We start from the raw sequence: 5,232 nt of genomic DNA on the forward strand, positions 1-5,232 counted from the left end.
AATCGCTTTGATTATCTCTCACTTCAATCTTCTGGCTTAAGTCAGATGCTACATCGAACTTGGTTCTCTGAACAACGTAACCTACTCATCGTAGTCGGACTCAATTTGATATGACCACTAGGGTCTGAATAACAACAATCTTCTTAGTCATTACCGAAACGTTGGTAACGACATGCTTGAATAAAACAGAATCAATTATTGGCTTCTTGGTAACCTTGTGACTTTCCTTGATCCAAGCGTGAGTCCTGTGCTTCCGGTAGTATATGCATCTACTACCTTTCACACCTACTCATACTCGTCCCAAGTATTGTCTCGCAGTCCCCAAGTCCTAAAATCACAAAACAATTTAACACATACGATTGTGTCGAAATAATCATAAAAATTTCCCTAGACTCTACTAGGAATTCTTCCATGCGTATCTTCAATCATCAATTTTGCTTCCACTCGGTTGGTGATGGAAATTCCAGATGATAGGAAAAGTTTTAGGAACTACACCAATCATTCTATCATCCCGTCAATCAAATGTGTACATTCAGATGTACCGTACTTCTCTAGACGTACAATTATGATATCAGATGTATTCTAAAGGCAAGATACCTCTCTTATGATATCTTCCAATAGGTATCATTCACTATCGTAAGCCTTTCATTTCCTCCATTTACTCAATTATCCACGAGTTTTCACCGTGATGTTCTGCACACCAAAGCAGTCGTTCGGTTTATCGAGACGAGAATATAGATAGAGGAAGGTTTAGACGCATATTCCTCCTTATTACTTCGAAAAATTACATGCCAGTTCTAATATCGTAATTAAACGTTTAGAATATGAACACATAAAATTTCCAGATCTGGTCGGCAACAGACCATAGATCCGAACAAATAATAGCATATAAGGCATCATTATAGTTATAACATAAAACATTTAGCACATAAAACATTTTGGGCATCTTTCCTAAAATAAACTAGTGTTTGTGTCTAAAATATAGCAGACACTCATGTCACAATCATCGCTTAGCATTCTAAGTTTAAGTCTAGAAATTTCCTACAAATTCCTAGTTCGCTAAAACTAATGCTCTGATACCGACTGTGACATCCCCATTTTCACAGCTAGAAAAGACCAATTTTTTTGTTTATGCTTTATAAAAATCAGAGTATCTCTTTCAATGAAAACATTGCGGAATTTGTTCCCAGTAAAACATGATAAATACGTTATCAAAGCATTTCCGAAGAAAAGTATTTTTATTCATTTTAAAACATTTGGGATGTCATTGTCAATACAGAAACATAAGCATAAACAGAACTTACATTCATTATCACTACTGATTTATATCTCCTTAATCTCTCAATGTAATGTGACTTCATATCAACACCTGTGATATAAATAAACTGAGTGTGTCAGGTTGGGAAACCTGGTGAGTACATAGGGTTTTCAACCCACAATAATATAATTATTATGTTTAAACAATCAAACAATCAACCCAATTACCCATCCCCATTATCTTCTTTAGTCTTAAGGATCTACCCTAAGAATCAGTTATTCCTCATTTATTCATTCCTCAGGATCATCCTAAGGAATCGGCACAAAGTCCATCGTTACCAAGGCTTATAGATTACAACTGGTGAACATGTAGTCCAAAACATCTAGTAAACACTTAGTTTAAAAATAACCAATGAACAAACTTAGTTCAAAAATACCTAGTGAACACACTCAATTCAAAATACCTAGTGAACACACTCAATTCAAAATACCTAGTGAACACACTTCGTTCAAAAATATATAGTGAACACACTTAGTTCAAAAATACCTAGTGAACACACTCAATTCAAAAATACCTAATGAGCACCTAGTTCAAAAACACCTACAGATTACGAGCCTACGAGAGTTCCACTGGACTGTCTAGTATCGTCCGTGCTCGTCATCTATACTCCACTAGATGACTGGATCACTGTCAACATTGATGTCTTTCATCGTTTTATCACAACTATTTCATCTACCCGTGTTTTACCCAACACATTTTGTAGATATAAAATAAATATACAATTTAAATCATTTAAAACATGTATAAAAATATTTCACCCAACATAGACAGCAAGTATTCAGACAATATGCACACATAGCATGTATTTATATAAGAATACTTCATATCTATGTGTAAGATGAAAGGGACTATGCACTCACTTGGTTAGGTGGTGACTCGGTACTCGGACAGTACTTCGTTACTCTTATTACTATTCTTACTATTATATAAGCGTTAAAAAAATACTTACATAACCCATAATAATAGCCAAACTACTTACTATAAGGTCCTAATCACATTATTATATTGAAACATAAGCTATACTAAAGGTAGGTTAAGCGTAGCTCACTTACAGCGGGTTTTCTTGAAAACCGGGCTTCGCTGGAGCAGTGTTCCTAAACTGAAAGACTCTTTTCTCGGGACTCCGGGAGACTCGGGGCTTCCTTCGGGTGCTAGGGGGTTTACCTAGGCTTTTAGGGGTGTTAGGGAGCTTAGAGAGAGAAAGAAGAGGGTTGAGGGGTGAGGAAATGAGGGAACCTGGCACCTCTATTTATAGGGGTGCTGACTGATGGAGTTGCCGAGTAGAAGGACCTACTCGCCGTGTTGGGGCATGTGGCAGCCTTCTGGTGGTGCCACGTGTCCAATTCTGGCGGTGCCACATCACCCCTATCGCGTAACAACCTTCAAACCTAGAGAAATCATAACTCTCGCTAACGAGCTCCGTTTTTGATGTTCTTTTTTTCAACGCATAGGTAAAATCAAGATCTACAAGTTTCATTTAGACTCTGTCAGCTAATTCTCGACCAATCTCAAATTTAACAGTAGGATGCGTTTAGACTATTAAATGACCGCGAAGAATTCGTAACTGCTTCATATGGACTCCGTCTTCGTCTATCTTTTTACCGTTGACTTCCTATTAATGAGATCTTCAACTCTAATTTAGGTCGCGTAAGCCAAAAACCGCTCGAACTAAAATTCGATTTTTCAGGCCGTGCACTGCTAAGCCGAATCTTAGAAAAATCATAACTTCCTCATACGAAGTCAGATTTGGGCGTTCTTTCTTATATGTTCTCAGTTTAACATATACTACAAATTTTTTTTAGATTGCTAAGGCTAAAAGTTGCTCAATCGTAAATTTACTATTTACGCTTCCCGGTGTTGTGCCGGTTTTGCCGTAAAACTTAGACGGGCCATAATTTCTTCGTTATAACTCGGATTTCGGCGTTCTTTATATGTAAGGAAACCTTGAGACATATTCTAAAACTTGGTTAAGACTACTTATTATAAATAATCTTTTGCCGAAAAGTCATTTTCGACACTTTTTGCCTCAAAATTGAATAGCCCGGATCTACGGGCGTTACAATGTGCATCAAGTTTGGAACTTTACGTATAAAATGGACATTAGGATGCCAGATCTATGGTTTTGGTGTGTTAGAACTCATTTAAATCGACTGTATGGAATTGGTCAAGACTGGACTCGGCAAGTTTTTCTTGGCACTCGACAAGTCGGTGACCATTATGCACCAAACCCTTCCTGTGAATGGGTAAATGTTAGGAGGGAAGTACCTTGTAGGTTAAGACGCGAAAAGGAACCTGGAAGTCATGGTACTTGGCAAGTGGTATGAGCAACTCGGCGATTCCATAGCAATCTCCCAATCTTTGTAGATGGATTCGACGAGTTGTTCATCCAACTCGGCGAGTCATAGACTGGACAAGTTCTTAAGTTGAAGATGAACTCGGCGAGTTCAAGAAGGAACTCGGTGAGTAGGATGAAGATGGTCCCGATGTTATGATTGAAGGAGAACCCGTCGAGTTTTGTTAGACTCGACGAGTGGAGCCAGGGTTTTGTGTGGCATCGGAGAAGCATGGACTCGACGAGTTGGTAGGCCAACTCGGCGAGTCAGGTCATCTGAATGTTGACTTTGACCAATGTTGACTTTGAATGAACTTGGACGAACCCTGTTTAGGGTTGTATGTGATGTGTGTTGACTTGAAGGTTGTCGTGTAGGGATCGAGGAGTCGTAGGGAGTCGACTTGTGCGCCAAGGATAGTTCAGACACTGCACGACATTTTGGTGAGTTACCTTCCAGTAGGGGTGGGTCTAAGGCCACAATGCCAGCCCACCTAAAACGAGCATTTAGAAGATAATAGTCTTTGTGATAATTATCTTGGTCTGGTTATGTTGTAACAAACCAAAATCCAAGTAAGCTTTATGGTCCTTCTATTTTGAAAGTTGGCAAGTTTAGTCCTTTGAATTGTATGTTGAATTGGTGAGTACGCTGGGCGTACTGGGGTGTACGCCACGCGTACTCGTGCGCTTAATTTGGACGCGGACTTGACCGAGTATGCTCGGCGTACTCAGGGGTACGCTGGGTGTAGTGAGCGCAGATGAAAACACTAATTTCTAGCTTGTGCACTATAAAAGGAACATGTGGCCCTTTGCCCTAGCCACCATATTCCTTGAGTGAGTCCCTTGAGAGCTGAGATCCGTGCCTTAGCCTATGTATGTATGTTTTGAGCTTGGAGCTAACTTTTCAAGGTGAAGAAGGGAAGGAGGAGCCATTGTTGGTGCTAGAAGTGAAAGAACAAGTGTAGATCCGTGCTCTACAGTAGTTGGAGATCTCTTTTGAGGTAAAAAGCTCAGAGCTTTCCTTGTTCCTCTTAAGTTTTGCTTTTTGGGACCATTTTAGGGTTTTTGGGTCCAAAGTTTGAGACTTTGTGTGCAAATAGTCTCCATGAGCATGAATCTGGCCTCTTCTAGTGTGTTTGATGTTAATGGTTCATAAAAATCTAGTCTTGGTCTTGGATCTAGTGTCATGCATGAGTTATAGTCCCATTATGGAAAGAGAAATGATGTTTTGAGCACAAAGTGACCTCAACAGCCATGCAAAGGCATAAAGGTCTCGACTTTATGGGTTAAGTCGTATAAAAGGATTCGGATCTGGAGTTTGGATGAAAGTCTTAACAGATTAAGGTCTGAATGAGTGGGATAAGGGAACTGGGTGTTACGCTGGGCGTAATCCCAGTACGCGCGGCGTAGAGTGTCGCGTACCCCGATTCTGTGGAAGCTCCGGGTACGCCCAGCGTACATGTTGGTATGCGCAGCGTAACCCAGAGAGGGTTGACTTTTGTTGACTTTTAGGGTTTGGTCAACTCTAGCGTATTTGAACCTAGCAGGGGGGTAAAATGGTCTTTTACCCTTCCTAAGAGTGTTT

Source organism: Lactuca serriola, chromosome 8, assembly GCF_051521515.1.
Source record: "Lactuca serriola cultivar US96UC23 chromosome 8, Lser_US96UC23_V15, whole genome shotgun sequence".
NCBI classification, from domain to species: domain Eukaryota; kingdom Viridiplantae; phylum Streptophyta; class Magnoliopsida; order Asterales; family Asteraceae; genus Lactuca; species Lactuca serriola.